We start from the raw sequence: 23,205 nt of genomic DNA, 5'->3' as shown, positions 1-23,205 counted from the left end.
AGAGTGACATTTGCGCAACTTCATTCTGGACTGCTGCAGGTTAAGCTCATGCTTATCCAGAATCAACTCTGACATAGCAAATATACTTATGTTCAGGGTGCAATGAGTCCTCACATTGACTCTAGAAACATTTTTGTATGCCCAGCGAACCCCATTCATTTAACATCCCTCTCCCTAAAGACCGACTCCGTTGATTCGGTACATCGATAGCAACGAACCCGAATCTCACCACCCAAGCGAGGAATAGTTTACCGCTACATCAAAAACAATCCGATGCCGGTGATAGTTGCTCTCTAAGGTAATCTCTGCTAGTGACGTGGACCTAGGCTTGAAAAATTTTTCGAAACCTAACAATGGCACCAACAGTTTGGTGCGTGGTTGCACTATTGCAACGCAAAAATTCTCAGAAGCTGGCGGTTTATTTTAAAATAAATTCACCATTTTCAACACGTCACTGAGAGCAACGCGCATTTGATGTAGAGTTTCTAACAAATATTCTTCCCAGTTTTTATAGGAAATGTGAATATTTAACCTAGCCTCACACCAAATTTTGCTAAGCGCGACAAAGCTGCAACTATTTCGGAAGAGCGCGAGGTAAAGAGAGAGTTTTGATGAGAAACTTCAAGCGTTTTCGAGCACAATGTTTAAGAGATGGCTTAAGTTTTGAGTAATAAAAATGAGAATCACGTGGTGAATATGACAGTTTGGAAAAGAGCGAAGTAACCGATTATAAATGACGAGAGCCAGTTATCAAGTAAGCGCTGTGATAAGAAAGAAATTTGATAAATATTTTTCGAAACGATACGATCTAGTCAAATGCCATGCCAAAAGAGTATGAAGGCAAAATAAGGTACCGTTAAGCTATATTTAGACACTGCGAAGCACTGCCGCATAATATTGAATGTGCTTGCTGAAGGCTGTGTATAAAGAGGTGTGTGTATGCTCACTTCATTGATGCTCCGAATTCACCAATGCCCAACAGCATTTAAAAAAAAAAATACCACATTCACCAGCATTGAAAGCACGAAGCACTTGCCACATCAACAGGCAGAGAGTGCACTCCGTTTACAACAACAAAAGTACAAAGAAATCATTGCCTGCCTCAAGGCGTGTAGGCAGCTGCACACACAATACTCTCGCTCGCCTTGCAACTGCTCATTGGCGAGCAACGAAAAACGAGTCGACGTCTACGCATATTCAACACAACCGCATGTCTCTACTGGTGCGCACCAAATTCACCACACTAAACACTCCAGCAACATTACGGTGCCATTGGTAATCCTCACCACCAGTAACACCGTCCAGCCATGAGTGTCACAAGCAGCGCACTGGCCGCTCACTGCCAATTCTATTATACTTTAAGGCGCTGAGCGCGCAGACGACCAACATAATTGCCGATTTACCATTGCCGAAGGCTTGACAGTTAGCTCTCGGCTACTCGCTACATGCACTTCGTGCTATCAGCTGCCGCTGTGGCCACCACTGTCACTTGCCATATGCGCCACACCAGCCGTATGCTGTGTGTGCTCGTATATAACAGTGTCTAGCGGCTGCGTTGAGTTTAGTCTTCGTGTTATATTCGCTATGTGCGGTCGTAAAAAGGGGTACCGCAATGACGGCCAACCCTAACAAACAAAAGTAATAAAAGTGAATTAGTCAAAAAAATATATAGTAAATAGCAAAAGAAAATTCGCTTGCAACAGCGTGTGGCGTGTGACGTGCAGTGCGTCGTGTATGTTGCAAAGATCAAGAATCGCAGTATCTCTATAACATAACGGTAAATAAGTAGCAAGTTGAAAGTGTGTACGCATGTAATTTAAGGCACTCAGTGATTTGCTAGTTGCTGCTGTCTGTCGCAATTGTGTTGGAATTTGTTTTCGCATTTTTCGGTGGCATGCTGTTGCTGCCACAGCAGCAGTTGCGTTCTTGTTATTATTGTGCGAACGCTTCGGTTTCGTATACAGCTAGCAAGCAATTTCGCGTCGAATTTTCGTCGTGCTATAATACCTAAATATATACACAAACCCACACACACGCACACACATAAGCGCAGCCAAGCGAAATTACTATGCAACGTGAGCGCATCAAAGTGCAGGTGTGTCTGTGTGTGTGCAAGTATTTGCATTTCATTTTCGGCCAAATCGGGATACACTCCAATGCTCCACTTTCGTAAGGCGTACAGCAAAAAAACCAACAACAACAACAACAAAACACGAGCGTGCAGTGCAAATCAGTAAAGCAAAATTTTGATAAAGCAGTGGCAGCAGCAATGCAAAAATCACATGTAGACGTTGTGCAAAAAATCGAAATGCAAGCAAAAGTGTAAATTCTATGCAACAGCGGTGAGGTTGCAACGACTGCAAGTGTAGAAACTGCATTGTGCCACACGCATTGTGGCACATCTCCGACACCCGGCACACAACGCCAACAAGCGCGTCGCTGTTTCGTTTATGCGATTCGTGTGCGGCGATTCGTAAGTTCACATGTTTGGTGTTCGTGCAACTATTTGTGGCATTTAAAGTTTCTGATTCGCCAAATTCCACGTTTCGCTGTTGGTCGCGCGTTTGCATTTGCGTTAACGGTGTGCTCCGACTTTTGTGATATTTTTCTGCAATCGTGTGTGAAAATATAAATATACATACATACATACATACAGTACATCGGTGCGGCAACAACTCAAGCTGCAGAAAAAATCAAAATCTTTGGCGCAGTCAGTGAAAAAAGTATGTTGCAACTCCTTAATGTGTACATAAAAATTATTGGAAACGTTGTGTAGTCTTAATTAGTGCAGCAATACTGTTTATTGTTACATTGTTGTTATATTTTTGTTTGTGGAACCTATTTACGCTGTTGTTTTTCGTAGGCTGCATAAGCCACTTTAGTGCCTGATAATGAAAATCTCTGTATTTGCTTTCATAATACAAAAATGTTGCTAGAAATAACTTGCCATTATTACCAAACTAGTAGTATACCCTTCATAGGTGCAAAATACACTTCACAGCTGCATTTCTTATAGCACAAAAAGGTATAAAAATATCTTTATGCTGATTTTGTACGATCACTTTGTATGACAGCTATAAGCTAGAGTGGTCCGATCTGAGCGTTGCAAACGGAGATTGTAGTCTTGCTTTGTAAAATAAAATGTGCCAACTTGCGTGGAGATATCTCGACAAATGAAAAAGTTTTCCATACAAGAACGTAAGTTCGAGCGGTCAGTTTACATGGCAGCTCTATGCTATAATGTTGCGATGTAAAAAAAATTTTTAAAGGTTTGTAGCATTGCTTTAAAGAAAGATTCGTGTCGAATTTCGTTAAGATAGCTCCTCATATACAAAAGTTTTCCATATAAGCACTCGCTTAAATTGGTTCAGTTCGTATGACAGCTATATGCTATAGTACTCCGATCTGAACAATTTCTTCAAAGATTATACCGTTGCCTGAGAAAATAAGCTATACTTAATTTTATGAGGATAGCTCGACAAATGAAAAAGTTTTCTCTACAAGGACATGATTTCGGTCGTTCAGTTTGTATGGAGCTATAAGCTATATCAGTCCGATATATACAATTTCGTCAAATAAACAGCTTCTTGGGAAGAAAAGGCAGTGTGGAAAATGTCAAACCTATTACTCAAAAACTGAGAGATTAGTTCACATACATATATATAGACAGACGGGCGGATATACCGAAGAACATCATGGCTTCAATCAGCTCAGTTCGTCATGCTGATCATTTATGTATTTTATATGGTCTGCGATTTTTCCTTCTGGTTATCACAACCTGCTTTGCACCCCTGTTCAGGGTATCCTTCTGTGTGATACAAACTCCATTGCAAACGTGATATCGTTCAGGTTATAAAAATTACAAAAGAACTTTGTCACGCTTTAGTTTACCGCTCCGTAGCAAATTTCAAACTAAACAATCTCTTTTATAAGAATTTGCCGCCTCCGCTAGCTCATCAGCCGATCACATCACCTCCATCGCACCCAGCAAGCGCCTGGACTTATTCAGTTGTTTAGAGTGCTGGACCTTTGTGACCATATGTGATATAGGAGAGGGCATAATAGACCATAGGTCGCAGGGCAAAACGTCAATTATTTTCTATCTATCTTCTAGCTCATCAGTGACGAGTTCATTTAATTCGGTTGCCTTAGACTATAGTGTGGAGGTTTCATGACAGCTTCCCCCAATTACCAATTTTTGCTTTTTAACAAAGCTCAATTGTTTCCAACCCCTTCCTTCTGAATTATTATTTAAACCAGCTGACTATCTATCCGAACGCAAGTCTTTATACATATTTTAACCTCGGAAAAATGCTATGCCACTATCCAAATCCCATACTTTAAAGACTTCCAATTTGATCGGATAAAAATCTGTGTTTGCTCCGGTTCTAGATTTATCGATTAGACATGAATTACAAACAATCATCTTGTACCAATTAGTAATCTCCAGATCCAGATCACTTTGTACCAAATTTCTCGAATAAAAATTTTGTTTTTTAGTGGTCCCCTAAGTAACAAGCTTGGAAAGTATTACGAAAAGTATCCTCTTGTGCTTTCAAATGCTTTAGTGGTATTCTATTGACTAATATTTAACGTTAAGTCCAAAAAATGCAATTAAAAACCACATTTTTATATTCTGTCATTTTCCAGTCGGATTGGTTTTGTTTAATGAAAGTCGTTCTCAAATGAAAGTTATATTAATATAGACACCAAGAAAGTAAAGCTAATTATTCAAGAACTGTCAACTCGTTCATTCATCAAAATTTCTTCAGGAATGTTAGCTGCCGCTACAACAACAAAAGCAATAAAATAGATGCGGTTCCTTCACACTTATTTTAGACAATAAATCATTGTTAGCTTCAGAAAATACTAACTAAAATCACAAAGGTAAGACAACCGGAGGAACTTGTGTATATGCTTGTACCTGGTGTAAGATATACTGGGGCAAGTTCAATCCAATGTTGAGTTTCGATTCAGTAGCATTCTTCTGGTTACGCGGTTAAAGTTGAGTTTAGGGAGCATTATTAAAATTGGTTTGATGCTTTATAGCAAAGTCTAATATATTTATTGATAGCTTCCAAATGTCTTTCAATGGAAATTGGGAGTGCTTCGCTCTTCAATTTCACTATTTTTTTTAACTGTGCAAGAATAAAATAAAGTAATTATTATTAATAAAATTTGTTGGAGTAACCTTACGATATGAAATTTCACTTCAAAATGAACGCTGTCACGCCTATTGGCCGCAAACGATTTTCACCATGTCCATTTTTAAGCCAATTATGGGTTTCTGTTGTTAAATTTGCGCCTGCGGTTTTCTGAAGCAATCACAATTTTGTTAGCATCCAATATAACTGCCATATAACAGATGGGCGTTACCGTTTTTTTCAGACACTTGAAAGTGAGCAAGAGTCCTCCGGCTGTATTAATTTTCATTACTGCATAGTATTAAACTTTTTTTTCGACGAACCACAGCGTTCTAATAGCAATGTTTAGTTAACCAATCACACTGCCAATAATGTAACGAATAACAGTGAGAAATAGACAGAACTACTCCACTTAGTCCACTAAGAAAAACCGATTCAGTGAAGTGAATACCGTGTACCATAGTTTTTAGTGGAAAAAGCCAGTGAAATATTTACAGAAGCGAGTAAATCAATATAGCTGACTTCCTTATTGGCATAGACATTGCTTACAAGGTTATAGCCGAAATAGCTGACTTAGGCATCTCATTTTAGACCCAACAACCGAATGGTAATCAGAAACTTTGATAGTTTTAATGAACTGAGAACCGCTGAGTTATTATGAAATAGTTTGGGTATTACTTTCAAGCGCTACAGATAAGGTTGGGAAATTTATTTACGTTAACGTTTACATTTACCTAAGCATAATAAAGTTCCTTGCGATATATTTATGCGGGCATATATTATATTTCCAGCGACACTGCGCGAAAAGTGGGGTTCATTTTTAATAGATTTTATACTCAACAAACATGACCTTTAAAAGAGTTGATTTAGCTTAGTGTCAATCTAAAGAGGAATTTGGCACGATAGACCTAAAGTCGCGGAGCAATCCTCTTCTATCTATCTAAAGCGGAATATGCCGTGTTAAACTTTATGCAAATTCAAACTAAAGCACTTTGGTGACTGAATTTTGCTGATCTATAATTTTTCATTCAAGCGTATTGACTTTACATTAAAACAATATTTATATTTTAGCTATTTTTTGCCCGTTTGTTGTTTTCCTTTCATGTTTTCTTGCTATTCTAATGATTTTTGACAAGGCTTTATGCGGCATTTTCTGTGTACAATGCGTTCTAATAATACGTTGCCTAGATTTAGGCGGACTGAGTATTTCAGCGCTGTCATAAGCCAGTTACTTAGTGTTAACAGCTGTTGGCGTTTATTATAAATGTGATAATGGAAATATTTCAGAATCTTTTTTGTTATTAGATATATACATATATTTTTTTTTTTTTGTGTTCTTTACAATTACTCTGTTTTAGTGTTATGGAAAGTGTTTAGCATATGACTTATTTGACAAAAGGCTTCGAAACTAACAAAATAAACAATAAATGAGCTAACCACAAAAACTATTTTTTTTAATTAATCGGTTTTAGTGTAGTTTGAAATGATTTTTAAATGATTATTTAGTTGAAAAAAGTCTTCAAATAAAAAAAGGGTGAAAACAATAATAGAAATATGTGAGCTATCAAACAATTTTTTGTTTTTACAATTGGTTCTAGTGCAATAAGAGTGCTTGTTAAATAATATTTTGGTTGGTAAAAGGCTACAAAAAATTTTACTCGAAATAAAATAAATTAAAAATAATGAGTAAGCTATCAAAAAGCAAGAAAAATATTATAAAAATATCTTTTAAAAACTAGCTATATCTCTTTTTAAATATTTTTTATATAATATAAAAAATTAAAAAAAAAATATGTGAGCTATCAAAAAAAGTGTTTTTCTCTACATTTGGTTGGTTCTAGTGTAAGAGTGTTTTTTAAATACGATTTTCTTTGACAAAAGCTTCAAAAAAATATTTTTAAAAATAAAATAAATTAAAATATGGAAATGGAAATAAAATAAATTGAAAAAAAATTGTGTTAATAACAAAAAAATGTTTACTGCGCTTTTTTTTAATAATTAGTTTTTATATAATTTTTAAATATTTTTTTATTAACTATTATAAATAAAAAGTAAACAGTATAACGGAAAATGTGTGTGCTATCCAAAAAAAATGTTTTCTTTTTATAGAACCAACCAATTGAATTTTTAAATATTATTTTAGTTGACAAAAGGCTTCAAAAATAAATTTTTGAAAAAAAACAATAGAAATGAAAATATTATGAGAGCTATAAAAAAAATACAAAAATTTTGTAAATAACAAAAACATTATTACGCTTAACTTTTGTTAAATAATTAGCTTGTTATTATATCGTTTGTTATAATATTTTTGAATAACAATTATAAATAAAAAAATTTGAAATATAATTGAAAATATGTGAGCTATTTAAAAAAAAAAAATATATATTTTTTTACAATTGGTTGGTTTTAGAAAAAAAAATAAAATTGATAATATAATGTAAAAAAAAAAATTGTTAATAACAAAAAAAATATTTATTACACTTATTGTTATTTTTTTTTTTTTTGTAATAACTTTTGTAATAAATTTTTTTAATATTTTTAAATAAATTTTGTAATTTAAGAAGCAAAAAAAAATTATTTTATTATTTTACTATTTTTTTTGTTGTAAGCATTTTTTTATATTACTAATCATTCTTCAACGAGAAAATTAAATATCACAGTGCAAAATGTCTACTAAAATTTTTTGTTTCAAAATTAAGTGTTACGTTTGCATTTAGCAATGTGTTAGACTAAGCTTTTGGCGACATCGAGATCCGCAAGCAAATTTAGTAGTGAAAATATAAATAAATAAAAATCACTTCCATTCCTATAATATTGTAAGCCTCCTATAAAAGGAAAGGGAAAAATAAAATTGATAACTGTTTTAATCTCAATATTTTTCAGTTGGCTTGTTTGGCTAATATTAATAACTAGAACTTTCTAGATCATTGAAAATATTTTTTTGCAAACGAAATTTCGAAGCGCTGACTACTATCTTGCAATAAAAATCAAATTTCTGGCATTATATATAATTTTTATTTTTGTATTATATCTTTTTCCAGTATAAACTCTGATGTGGCCGCGGCTGTTGAAAAACGTTTGCCACCAGAAGAACGACAAAAACTCAAACGCTTGTCTTAAGTGCAGCAACAGCAAGTGTCTAAAGCCGACAAACAATTTTAAGCGCATGAATTTACAAATAAATTCAAAATATATGTGACATGGCGTGCTTCAAAACTGTCTGACCTTCACTTGCAACGCAATTTAGTGCGCAAGCCACCTGCAACATGGTAAATTTCGTTGCGGGTTTGCTTGGCAAGCTGCCTTGCTTCTAAAACGCTGCGTGTATTTTGTGCTTTGAAACAAGAATTTGTTTATTTTAAACCCGAAATACCAGCGACGTTTATCTGGGTGGCGTGTTTGCCATCTAAATTATGTGTACGTGTGTTTATTTTAACTGTTTACATGGCTTGTGGATAAAGTAAGCGTCCTCGGCGCTTGAGTGGGAGTGTGTGCGGTATGTGCGCTTTAGCTGCTATTTGTTGTTGTTGTTATTGTTGTTGTTGTGGGGGGTCACATCAGAAGACAAGTTTATGTGCGTATGCTTTAAGCGTGTAATCTGTTTCATTATTTTCGTTTACGCTATTTTGCGGCATTCTTTCCCGTTTACCACACGGCAATGGCAACATCCTTATGCAGCTGGCACACACTCACAAACACATATGTACATTTGTATGTACACTACGCAACTGTAGTGGTAGTGGTAGTCAACGCCAGCGTTGTCGTCGTCGTCTGACTTGAGTCTCGCTTGTATTGTCTGTAAATTGTTTGCCGTTTTTATTCAATTTTCCTCTCGTTTCACATTTTTCTTTCCACCAGCCGTGCGCCTAGTACGCCAGCAAACCAAGCAACGGTATTTGGCACAATACCGCCAACACTGGCGGGCAGCTAACAGCTGTGGCACCCATGTAAGCCTCCACGCCTCCCTACGAACACCGTTGTCGGCGCTGTTGCACCATCCGCCGTCCACATGCCACCTAGCATTCTCTATCGTAGTATTTTCTTCGTTCTATTGCCTTATCTCGGCCGCACAATGCCAGCATCGCTGTGAAAATACACAAAGAACATACATAAATATGTACCGTTATATAATTGTAGTTACGTAGCAGTGGAGTTGCGTCTATGCTTGAATTTTTAAGTGGCATTTCGTGTATCATTACACAGCCGCTGCCTGAAATTCTGCAGTCGGCAAGTGGGCAGCAGTCGTCGTGTATACCGTTGCGCTGCGCTCTCTCTCATCCTATTTGGCTGCCGAATCGGCTTTGTTGTGCTAAGGATAGTCGTTCTGGCGGATGTGCTTTAGGCTACCATGCGCGACGCGTAGTGTGTGTTCAGCGGCTTCAATATGTATTCTATTTGTTTTACAGTTCTCTACGTTTCAGTTTTTTTTTCCTGCTTCTTGCTCTTCTTCGGCGCGGTAAATTAACATGTGGAGTCGTGCCATCAGCACTGTTGCCTGCTTATGTGGCCTAGCGCGCACTTTGCGCCGACATTTCATTGTGCCACTACGGTCTACGGTGCCCTTAACTTCGCCTCCGCGCAGTCAACGACTGCCACTCAGCTTCAGTTTTTATTTAAATTGTAATTGAAATTGCTCTGTTTGCGGTTTGTTCCGTTGACGAGTTCCGTTATTCGTTTTCATTACATTTTTTGTTGTTGTTGTGTTTTTATACGGTAATAAGCTGCCGTTGTTATTATTATTTTAAATTTTATTAGCGTTGTTGTTGTTTAGCTTGGCTTCACTCAGTGCAGTAGGATTACAGTTCAATTACATTTGCTGTCATATTAAATTAAAAGCAGTTATTTTAATGTAATCATATACAAGTATATTACCAGTGCATTTTTAATATTTGCAACATAGCAAATATTTGATCCTATAATTACTGTTTAATATTACTATAATTGTAATTCCCAAATTTTGATTACTGCACAAGTAGTTATTGTATTTTCGTTTAATTGCAATTACTTTTATTAACACCAAAAGAATCCAGTTAATACTTGCAATAATCGTAATCAAATTACAAGATTACAAATACTTGACTTCTAATCCCAAATTTCTGATTACTGCAAAAGTAGTTATCGTATTTTCGTATAGTTGCAATTATTTTAATTAAAATTAAAAAAAATTCAGTTAATTCTCGCAGTAATTGTAATCAGATTACAAGATTACGAATATTTTACTTGCAATCATAAATTATGATTACTGCAAAATTATCATATGTTCGTTTAGTTGGTATTACTATAATTATGATCAAAACAATTATGTTAATACTTGCAGTAATGGTAATCAGATTACAACATTACCAATACATTACTTTTAATCAAAAAATTCTAATTACTGCAACAGTTGTTATCGTATTTTCGTTTAGTTGTAATTACTTTTATTAAAATTAAAAAAAAAATCACTTAATGATCGCAGTAATTGTAATCAGACTACAAGATGATGAATACTTTATTTGTAATCCCAAAGTTCTGATTACGGCAAAATTATCGTATTTTCGTTTAGTTGTAATTACTTTTATTTAAAAAAAATCAATAAATACACTCTGTAATCGTAATGTCGTAATTATTTAAGTTTTGGTAATGTACCGATAATCTTAATTACAAATACGTTACGGGTAGGTAATTGAAATTTTTGTTTTAATTACGTTTTAATACAATAATTACATTACATTTGAATATAGAAATTTTGTTGAATATTACAAACATTACCAATACCATTATACTAATTACAGTTCAGGAAATGTCAAAATTACTACAGCTGCATCACAAAAGTAAACTACCACATATCTTTACTCTTTTAGCTGTAGTTCTAGTAAGGAGCCATTATTGTAATTGAAAATTTTGTGAACTACTTCAATTAAAATAATTATAATTATCGAGCTGCTTTAAGTAATAGTAATGATAGCAAAAATTAGTAATCATGCATTTACGTAATATTTTCAGTAATCCTTGAAATCATAAACATTACCAGTACTATCATAATTACTACAGTCTAGGTAATGCAATAAAATACCACTACTGTAATTATAATTCCTTACAATCATATCCATTACCAGTACTATTATGATTACTACAGTCTAGGAAATGAATTAAAACTAATAATACTCTAATTATAAAAGTGAACGGAAAATCTGAATCTGAATGATAATGAATCTTCTAATTATTATCCTAATAGCGTTTATTTTAATCCAAACTATCGTGTTTTTACTGAATACTAGTTACTTCAACGAAAGTAATTAAAATTATGGCGAAATTTTTGGTGGTAGTACTCAGTTAAAAAGTTTGTTATTATGCATTAAGGTAATATTTTCAGTAATCGTTGTAATTATAAATACTACCAGTACCAATATATTAATTATAATGCAAAAATTGTTAGAACTACATTTAGAGTAATCGTAAAAATGCAGTACAGTGTTATGAATCTTTTAACTGTTATACTAAATAGTGATTATTGCAAATATAATTGTTGTCGTTTTGCCAAATTACAATGTCTTCAATCAAAGTAATGAAAATTAAGTGGCCCATTTTAATAATCGTAATTGTTAAATCTTAATCACAATGATCCTCCCTTTATTTTTAAAATTAATTGAACTATATTATAGGCCTTATTGTATATAGGTTTACGATTGTTGGAATTGTATTCATATTTGATACCAGTACCATAATAATAATTCAATCGAAATGTTTTAAATACTTTTATAGTAATCATTACCATATAGCTGACTGCAAATATTTTAATCGAAAGTAAAGAATTGTAGTAACAAAGACTACTTAAGCTCAAAAACACTTTTCATGACTAAGATTACTGAAGTCGTAGTTGCGAAAATATTTAAATTTCAGTTACTTTGATTGTAATCATTTATAGAATATATAACATATAAGATGTAATTTTTTAAACATAATTACAGTACTTGTAATCTTTAAAGTTATCCTTATAATGAGAATAATCATATTTGTAAAAAGTTAATGGTTAGAATTACAAAAGGCGTAATCCGAAGTAATCAAAATGTAATCGCAAGTCAACAATACAGCTATTGTTTTTTTTAAATAAATGTATTTGAACTGTAATTATAGTACTTAGTGTATATAGGTTTACGATTATGGGAACAATCATAATAATAATTTAATCGAAATGTTATAAATACTTTTATAGTAATCATTAGCAAATATTTGTTTGCAAATACCTTAAGCGGAATTAAATAGTTATAGTGAAGACTAGGACTATAAACAAAATAACAATTATTACACAAGAGATTACTGTTTTTGTAGTTACAAAATTATTTAAATTTAAATTACTTTAATTGTAATTACAAAATCGTTTAATTACATTTACAGTAATCGTCATACATGAAGCATAATGCTATAACTACAGTACTAGTAGTAATTAAAGTTCTAAATTTAGAATTACAGTAACTGTAATCCGGAGTAATCGAAGTGTAATCGTAAGCCTAAAAGTCCAGCTGTTGCTTTTGTACTTATCAGATTTCAATATATCTTAACAACTTTTTTCTGCCAATGCATCATCGTGGCATACGATTTGGTATTATTGCGTATGGTTGTTCCTCCGCTCTTTTCAGTCTCATGTTGCGACTGTAAAGCGCGTTACGACTGCACTGTGCCAAATGAAAATCAAATCGGCTTTGGCAAAGTTTGCGCGGCATTAAATGAAAAAGCTTTTAGAATGCTCAAAATTATAAATTTATTTATGCAAAAAGTTACTAAGCTTGCGGTATGTGCACACACATCACATACATACGTATATACATACATATGTATGATACACAGGATTTCGTTTCTATTTGCCGCAAGCGTTACCTACATTTTAAAGTTATACCCGAGGTATCAATGTGTATTGGTTGGGTTTTTTATTTTGAAATATTTATTTTGACCTCAGCGTAATGCTGCAAGCTACTACTAGATTACTTGCCGCAAAAATTTGTTATAAAAAATTCTAAATGGCCGTAAATACTTTTTTTAAATAAAAAATTGTACTTGTTGATTTACTCCGATTTTTATTTACTTTGTTTGAGCGAGGTATATCAGTATATATAGGGTGATTCTTTTCTAGGTTCCCTACTTACAAAACAACGAAACTTCAAATTTATTGGGGAATATTTATCTTCTTTCGAAAGAACATTCCATGGCATTTAGTTTTTGAAGATTATCTCTTTTTTGGTCGCGGCTATTTATCAGATGGTCCACCGTTGAGTAAAATTTTCGATGAATCGGTCGAGCATTCCGACTTGTAACTGGCGAATGACACGCGTGATTTTTTGCTCCAAGGCCTGAATCGAAGCGGAATTGTACGCATAGACTTCAGATATTACATATCCCCACCGGAAAAAGTCTATTGGCGTGATATTACACAGTCTTGATGGCCAATCGACCGGCTCAATTCGTGAAATTATCTGCTCACCGAAGTGTTATCTCAATAAGTACATTGATTGATGCTATAATTCGGAAGTAGAGCCGTCCTCCGAGATCATAAGCTTCAATTTCAGGCATCAAATAGTTGGTTATCATGGCGCAATAACGGTCGTCATTGACGGTTACGTTCTCACCGTCTTCATTTTTGAAGAAATATAGACCGATGATTCCTCCGGTGCTACTTCTGAGTAGGCAATTAAGAAGTAAAGTCCTCTCGCGACGAACAAACCACAAACTCTAAAAGTCACTCATTATTTCCGTACTGCTATATGGTGCAGAGGCTTGGACGATGACAACAACTAATGAGTCGGCGTTGCGAGTTTTCAAGAGAAAAGTTCTGCGAAAGATTTATGGTCCTTTGCGCGTTGGCCACGGCGAATATCGCATTCCATGGAACGATGAGCTGTATGAGATATATGACGACACTGACATAGTTCAGCGAATTAAAAGACAGCGGCTACGCTGGCTAGGTCATGTTGTTCGAATGAACGAAAACAGTCCAACTCTGAAAGTATTCGACGTAGTACCCGCCGAGGAAACAGAGCAAGAGGCAGACCTCCACTCCGTTGGAAGGACCAAGTGGAGAAGGATCTGGCTTCGCTTGGAATATCCAATTGGCGCCATGTAGCGAAAAGAAAGTACGACTGGCGTGCTGTTGTTAACTCGGCTATCGCGTAAGCGGTGTCTACGCCAATAAAGAAGAAGTAGATTTCACCGGTCCACAAACCACATCAAACCGATGCTTTTCCTGAATGAAACGGCAGCTCTGGAATCTCTTTAGGTTACTCTTCGTGCTAAATGTGGCATTTTGCATGTTTATCTACGTAGCATAAGTCTCACTCTGATTCCCCCTTAGAGTTTAGTAACTTCGAAGAAGAAAGCTGAGTAAAGTAGTAGTATTGATAGGACCTCTCGTTGATATGATGCCGGTGGTATTGACTTGAAGACTCAGCTAATTTCGGCTACAATAATGATGAAGTGTTATCATATTGATTTATCACTGACAGAGAAGTCATTTTTCTCAATATGCTCAATATATATACATACGAATCTAAATCACATGAGAAGATGTTGTTGAAAAGGAACTCCGAATCCGAAAATATATTTTCGTAGTCACCATATTGTTAGTGATGTGAGCAATGTGCCAATCAGAGCCTAGTTTCGTTGTCGCTTCTGCTCAATATCAAATCGTGTGGACTTCGAATTAATTCTGCCATAGTAAATATCATAATAAATGTCATCAGCCCTCCGGAGTTGACTTAATACTTGTAGGTTTTTATCTTACTCCGTCCCAGATGAAAAATGGAAACAGAGGCTTTGCCTTGTTGCTAATATTATACAATGTTTTAATATGCAAAATGTATAAACATGAAACCGTTAACCATATACTGTAAGTAAGTCGCATCTTTTAAGAAAACTCTAAGCTTTCGCCTCTCGATAATTATGCAATACTACAATATATTCTTATGCTATGTCCGGTTTCATCTTTGAAGAATTCAACTTCGGAATTTTTGCCTATGAAACTGTGGCTATAATTCACACACTACAGACAAAACTTGAAAAGTGGCGAATCGAACAAGCAACTGGTGCAAATCAAGAAGAATGACCACGGAATGGAGGAGTGGATACAGAAAGACAGCACGGGTACCACTTCATTAAGGGATCCATAATCTATTGCTTTGAGATCAAGAGCATTACTTCACGTTTCTTAAAATTTTTCAAATTTTTTTTACAAGAGAAAGGGCATCACAAACTGGGAGAGCAGAGCGGTGACTATTGAGCAAATAGCAAGAAAAAACGTGAACTTCGGTTGCAAGAAAAGCTGTAATAAGCTTCATAGGTGCATATTGTATAGTATAAAAAAATAAGAAATATTTCTATCTTGATTTTGAACGTCAGGTTTATATGGCAGCTATATGCTATAGAAGTCCGATTTCAAAAATTTCTTGGAAAATTATAGCGATACTTTTGGAAATATTTTAAGTTAAATTTTGTGAAGATATCTTGTCAAATTAAGAAGTTTTTCATAGAAGAACTTAATTCTTATCGTTCGGTTTGTATGGCAGCTATAAGCTTTGGTAATCCAATCTGAATAATTCCTTGAAATATTATAGTGTCTTCTCAGAAAATAATCTGTACCAAATTTCATTAAGATATCTCGTCAAACAAAAAAATTTTTCATACAAGAACATGCTCTTGATCGTTCAGTTTATATAGCAGCTATATGCTATAGTGTTCCGATATCGCTGGTTTTGACAAATAAGCAGCTATTTGTGAAGAAAACTGCGAGTGAAAATTTTCAGATTGATAGCTTTAAAACTGAGGTTTTAAATGTTATTTTCTAACAAACCATGAAGCGTGGCGAATCGAAGAAACAACTGGTATAAATTAAATAGACTGGTATAATGAAAAAAGTACAGACTAGCAAACGGTTTTATCACCCTACTTAAATAAACACTTAATTGGCTGTGATCAGCATGGAAATGTTACATTTCTATATTGTCTCTAAAAATTATTATTTACAAGAAGTCTCCCTTCAAGCTCATCGCTGCTACAATTAAAGTGGAGAAGACTTAAAACAATTTTTTTTTAATTTACGCTTAATCTTTTCATTAGTATGTTAAAGCCAAATTTAATTAATTAAATGATTGAAATGCCTTCCGATCCACTTACCAATTACACACACATACTCATACTAAAAACTTTTGCCGCACCCCCTCTACAGTTGACTTCCATTAGCTAGAATTTTCCTAATCATGGCGCGTTTGCTTTTCCAATCATGCTTATAGCTTAATCTTCATTAGTGGATTTCCATGTCATTGCCGCTGTAGGAAACTCATTACACCAGCCGTGGCAGGCGGGCACAGCTTGCCCCACCGGCTGCCTGCTTGGCTGCGCATACTTGAAGCAATTACCATTTCACCTAGCCGCCGTGCAACGCTAACTGTTGCTGCCACACACATACATTCACACACGCACACACACGCTTCCGTCAACAAAGTACTAAAGCCAGGTGGCAGGACCACCAATATACATACACACGGCGGCAACAACATGCCGTTTGGCGCCAGCACAACTGCCGGCTGCTGCGTGCGCTGTTGCCTCTAATTGTTGCATCAGTTTTGGGGCATAATTTCGGCGTTTTATGTAAATTAGTAAACTTAATTTGTACAATTTTGTATTTGAACTCGTCTTGCTCTCACGAAATTGCCTCGTCTCATTGCCGCTAAGTGGCAGTGCGCGTGTGGCTGTGTGTGTGTGTCCGTGAGCCTGTGTCTCTATGACAAAAGCGGCAACACAACGGTGTGTGCTGTGTGTTTTTGTGCTGCCATCATTTTGGCAAATTGGCCAGACACCGTTACTTCTGCCACATCACCTGAGTAACTCTATCGTAAATTTAGGCAATGTACCGTTACTGGCGCGTTCCGCTTAGCATTCGCTACTAAATGAATTCCACTTCATTTTCATATTTTATGCGCAATCACCGCCATTTCGCCGGTTGCCCTCTGCGCTTTGCCACCGCCAACGCCACTGCCACCGCACCGTCCCCCGCATGTCATTGTGTCGTTGGTTGTTGCACGACAAGCGCCGCGTGTTTCCATACAATTTGTTAAACGTTCATCGCGCGCTGTCAGTGTCAAGCTCCCGAATATAACAAAACCAGCAAAAAACAAAAAAAAAAAAACAATAACAACAAAAGTGTGCTACAGTCGCGAAAAAGCGCTAACGCATACAAACACCGCTATATATGTGTGTGTGTGTATATATATAATATAGTGTGTGTATGTATATGTGCCCGAAATGGTAAGCTGTATGTGTGTGTGTGTGTACGACACTTGGGAACCTGTCAAGTAGCGCTGGCACCATTCGGTGCCGAACGGAAGTTAAAGACTTCCTGGCTTTGTTTCGGTCGCTCCGCCGCCGTAGACGTCGTTGCTCTTGCCGACGGTGCCATTGTAGGTCAGGTTTTATTATTTCTCATTTTGTTTTCAATTGTTCGTGTCGGTATGTATCTCGGTGTGTTTATAGCTTTGGTAAAGCTAACTTGCCACTTGCTGCAATAAGGTGCCACAAAAACTTGCTACAACACACACACACATACATATGAATTTGCAACAAACTGCCAAAACTTGGTAAGCAGTATTTTGGTGAGGTATGCTTATGTGCACTGAAAAACTGACACATAACGGCAGACATATACATATGTATACTCTTATATACATATGTATTAACACTTTTATATACTAAAAAGTGTAAGTAGCGCGAACGCTTTGGTTTGCGCAAAACTTTAACATTTTCAGTCGAATTTATGCTGGTCTTATATTCGCTGAAACTTTATGCAATTTCTGCCTGACACAAACTGGTTCAGCGCGGCAACTGCCACACTTGCATACATATATGCACCTACTTAATTTGAATATAATTTTTTTCTTTTTAAGTTTTAAATATAGCTGTGTGCATGTGTGTGTGTGTTGGTGAATTCACAGTGCCCAAAAATATGCTTAGGCTTCTTCATATATACATAAATATATTTTTGTTTGTACCGATTTTTCTTCTAACAATACATTTCGTAAATGCCTTTATGTATATAAAGTCTATATCGTCACCTAAAATCCAATTTAACGTATCATCAAAGCAATTGAAATTGAGTTTTTTATTCCTTACGATGCACGACATCATATTAGATACATGTAGCATTAAATTTTCAGCTTCCGCTGCCTGATATAACCAATATATAACCAATGTGTAACTAGTATATAACAAATAATATAACCAATACATAACCAATATATAACCATTTTATAACCGAAACTCAAAATTTGTTTCAATATGAGTGGTTTCTATTATATCGTTTTTCACTCTCCTGTAAACTTATGAAAAGCGATGTTACGTTCTTTTGCATTTTGGGTGACGATATAAACCATATATAAGATAGCAGCGACTTAGTATGCTTAAAGGAATAAACTCGACTACTTTTTCAAAGGTAGCTTACAAATTTATCTAAATATATATATTTTACGAATTTATCAAGAATGTCAGGATTCTCGATATCGGTATGTGGAATCTAGAGAAGTGAATAAGCTCATTTCACTAATATTTGAACGCCAATGAAGTTAAATTAAGTGATATTTTCTTCACTAGACATAAACTTAATCCGATTGCTCATCGATTATTAAAATATATATTTTATATGATATTATAATCTAGTCACTGATTGAAACCAATCAACCAACGAAGCGCCAAAGCCATATGTAGCCAACGAAACATTCGAACCTAATTCAGTTACAATGGAACATATGGTATATGTATACCATGGTATGTATGTATGTATCTACAGACAGATACAATATATGGGGGATAGCGTGAAACAATTAATTTAATAATTAATATGTGGAGCCCATAAAAACATCTGTAAACCATTAATTTTGAGAGCCAATATCGTACAGTCCTTTTCCTTAAATTGTATTAAAATACTTCATAATTTCGCCAACAATTCAACCGGATGGATGAAGCGCACTTACACTTCTCAAAAATCCTAAAAAATTTTCATAATTTCTATTTTTTAAATTTATTCTTCAAAATCTACTATATCGTTCCCTCAAATAATCCACTTTGGCCCTTATACACTGGTTCCAACGCTTTTCCAATTCTCGAAACAGTTGCTAAATTCAATCTCCAGAATAGTCTGCAACTGACTCAAAACGGTTACCCCGCAGCGATCGTTTGAGTTTGCGGAATAGTTAGAAATCGCAAGGAGCTAAATCAGGCAAATACAGTAGTTACGGTTCGATATGGGTTGAAAAGTCACGAAGAATCACTGCAGTAAGCGAATGTGCATTATCGTGGCGCAAAGAAAAGAGTTGTCGGCCCATAATTCCGGCCTCTTTTTACGAATAGCTTCGCCCAAATGGCGCATAACACTCAAATAGTATTCCTCGTTGACAGTTTGGTCAGCCGGAAGGAGCTCAGAGTGCGCCACATCTTGATAGTCGAAGAAAACTGTAAAGATAGCCTTGATTTTTGACCTGCTGGTACGTGTTTTTTTCGGCTTTGGCTCACCTTTGTTAAGATATTCGGTCGATTGATCATCTGTTTACAGGTCGTAAGCCTATATCCAAGACTCATCACCAGTAATAATAAGTTAGATGACATTCTGTTAGTCGGAAAGCATCGTTGCGCAGACGTTAACGCGACGGTGGTTTTCGAAAAATTTTAGTGATTTTGGAACTAATCGTGTTTTTACTTTTCTAAGGTCCAAATGATCTTTCAAAATGAGTTTCACTGATACTTCGGATACTCCAACGATGTCAGTGAGATCTCTGACTGTTAATCGCCGATTCTAAAGCAGCAATTCTTTTATTTTATTGACGTGTTGGTCATCAGTTGCTGTTGATGGCCGTCTCGGACGTGGCTTGTCGTCAACTCGTTTTCGACCCTCTTTGAATAATTCGTCCAACAATTATCAACGGTGGCCTTTCACAACTTTCTGAACGTTTCGGCAACAGAAATTTTATTCCGCACACAAAATTTAATGGAACTTTGTTGAATAATTTCACTCCTCGCAGAAATCGCTGAATGCACTTTATGTAAAAATTATTTTGTTATGATATTGGCGCAGATATCACTGACAGTCAAATCTATAGAGAAAAAAAAATTTCGACGAATGGGATTTTGCGCAAAATTTTATTTAAAAAGTCTTACTATTTTTTGCACACAGTAATATACATGTGTACACACACACATACACATGGCAATGCGTTTAGCAAGTACGAAAACAATTACGAATGTCTGCACCAACAGCTAAGTGCTAAGTGCACGCGTGAAACCGCAGCCAGCAACGCTGAAAGCATTGTTGCACTTAATCGACCCCAGCCAACTTCAACAACGTGTACCCGCACACCCTAACGCCGCTATGAGCGGCGGCTTGAAGTGTGTAACTTTGCAATTTGTGCAAATTCAGTGCCCAGTGCATGGCAAACTCGAGCTAAAATTGTCGACTGCATTCGCATTCGCATTTGCATTTTATGATTCCACTTGTAGCGGACGCATATTGTTGCACGTTGCATTTAGCGTCATTATGTATAGGTTGTTGGTACCCTGTACGGAATAGCATGCAATTTAGACGGGTGGTGATCAGGGTGATTGACTTTAGACGTTTTGCTAATAAGTTTCAGTCTATTTTGAGAACCATGAAAGGTGGAAATTAAACGAAATAGTGTCGTTATGTGAGAAATATAGCCGTTTAAATTTTGTTTAATATTTTAAGCGGTGTACGCCAGCAGTTCTACACTCTTGTAGAAGATTGTACCTTCTTTCTCTATTTAGATCTGCAACTCGAATTATTTTTCCAGCAGTGGATTGAAGAACTCACACGATAGGGACTAGCCTTGTCTGAAACTTCGTTATATCGAACGACTCGGAGCGGTCCTTTCCAATCCTGATGGAGCTTTTGGTGTTGCTCAACGTCAGTTTACACAGCCGTATTAGTTTTGCGGGGATACCAAATTCAGACATCGCAGCATAAAGACAGCTCCTTTTCGTGCTGTTGAAAGCAGCTTTGAAATCGATGAAGAGGTGGTGTGTGTCGATTCTCCTTTCACGGGTCTTTTCAAAAATTTGGCGCATGGTGAATATCTGGTCGGTTGTTGATTAGCCAGGTCTAAAGCCACACTGATAAGGTCCAATCTGTGTTTTGCCGGTGGGCATTAATCTAACACACAGTACGCTCGATAGAACCTTACTTGTGATGTTGAGGACGCTTATTCCACTGTAGTTAGCACAGATTGTGGGGTATCCCTTTTTGTGGATTGGGCAGAGCACACTTAAATTCCAATCGTCGGGCATAATTTCTTCCGACCATATTTTACAAAGAAGCTGATGCATGCTCCTTATCAGATATGCGCCGCCGTGTTTGAATAGCAGTCTATCGGTTCCGCCGCTTTGTTGTTCTTTTAAATTCTTTATGGTTGGGCAATGTAACGGCTGCTCCATCCTCATCCATTAGCGTATCGGTTTCGTCTTCTCCTGGAGTTATGTCTTTACTGCTATTCGGCAGACTGAAGTAGACTTCCCTCCAAAGTTTTAGGATGCTCTGGGCATCAGTCGCTGGATCATCTGTGGGGCTCTACAAGAGTATGTTCTGGTCTTGAAATCTTCTGTTATTCGAGGCGTCTTTTCGTAGAATTCTCGAGCATATTCTTTTCGGCTAGCTTGTCAAGCTCTCTTAACTCACACATTTTGACCTCTCTTTTTTCGTATGCAAATGCGTATCGCTTAATTCTTCATTTCTTTGTATCTATCGCATCCCGCAAGTGCTGTGGTCGATTGTAAAGTTGTGAGGTAGGCAGTGTGATTAGTTCGCGTAAATATAGACGGTTATATTGATGTTAAGAATGCTCCAGTATTTATTTCTTTCAATTTGTAGAAAAACGTTTAAAACCATTTAAACTTATCCAACCACCCTACATTCTATAAAACAACCGAGTTCGAATCTAAATACATATTTTGCTTATGAACTTAGTGAGTGGAGAATCGAACAGATTTTTTTATATTATGTGGAACATTTTCCAACAGATTGCATAAGAACTGAGTTCGGCAATGAGTGGATGGGGCAGGGGTGCACGACCAATCTGCGGAGCTTTCGGCACGGTCTGATCGAAATTGGGTGATGGAGTAGGTGCTGGGATATATTGCGCGGAGCTATATCTCGGGCGACCCTTCAAGATGCCAGGATACTGCAGTATTTTCCAGGCAGAAGTCTCTGTGGCTAGGATAGCTGCTTAGATAGCTAATAACTCAGGAAAAATCATAAAGAGGATCAATACACCATATACGTCGCTAATCAGACGGCAATTAAAGCAATAATCTCACATCGCATTGCGTCAGAGAATATGCTTAACAACAGGGAGGTAGTAGTTTTAGCAGCTACCAGAAAGCGGCTGCAGATATACTGAGTTCCAGGCCACATAAGAATTCCGGGAAACGAAACAGCTGATGAGATTGACCAAAGAATCATCCGTCTGGCTATCGAACCAGTACAGGCAATACGGAAGTCACTTAAAATGATACACAATAAAATTTACGAAAGAGTTGACATATGGATCAGGAAAAAAGAAATGCCGTACGTGTAAGCAGAATTGTATCATGTGCAAAACAGCGTTCTAGAAAGGATTGCAAGACGTTTTTTGGCCGAGTCAAGGCCACAACTTATTATCATCATATGCGAGCCGTATGGCCAATATTATTATAGAAAGTGCAGGGGGGTAAGCATGATAGTGACGCCTCCTTTGCTTATGTCCGCTCTTATCTGGCACTCGGCTTAGATAACTAGGAGCTTCGCAGTGCAAGGCGCTGGATGAAGTATAAGGGTTAGATACCAAATCTTTTCGCTTTTTGCGTTGAAGTCCTGCTCGACGTAAACTTCAGCTCGTATTAATAATGTACCTTCATTTGGCGTTACAAAGGGCCTGTAGGTCTATGTAGGTTTGGCGGGAGAGCCAGCTGGTGTAACCTAACCTAACCTGTTTCAGCAACTGAACTAGCTGTTCCCAAGAAATCGCTTTAACTTGAGCAGAATTTCGGCTCTCACAGT

At 36.3% G+C, this 23,205-nt stretch overlaps 1 protein-coding gene across 1 annotated transcript in view; it reads left to right on the top strand.

The window, feature by feature from the left end:
• Positions 1-1,578: 1,578 nt before the first annotated feature.
• LOC120768126 (protein O-mannosyl-transferase TMTC2) overlaps positions 1,579-23,205 on the top strand; it is a 266,237-nt gene continuing 244,610 nt past the window's right edge. The window contains exon 1 of the mRNA XM_040094680.1: positions 1,579-2,723. The gene's annotated coding sequence lies outside the window, so the exon portion shown is untranslated. The remainder of the gene's footprint in view (positions 2,724-23,205) is intronic.

This window comes from Bactrocera tryoni, chromosome 2 (genome assembly GCF_016617805.1).
Source record: "Bactrocera tryoni isolate S06 chromosome 2, CSIRO_BtryS06_freeze2, whole genome shotgun sequence".
NCBI lineage: Eukaryota > Metazoa > Arthropoda > Insecta > Diptera > Tephritidae > Bactrocera > Bactrocera tryoni.
This window is presented reverse-complemented; position numbering and strand designations above follow the sequence as displayed.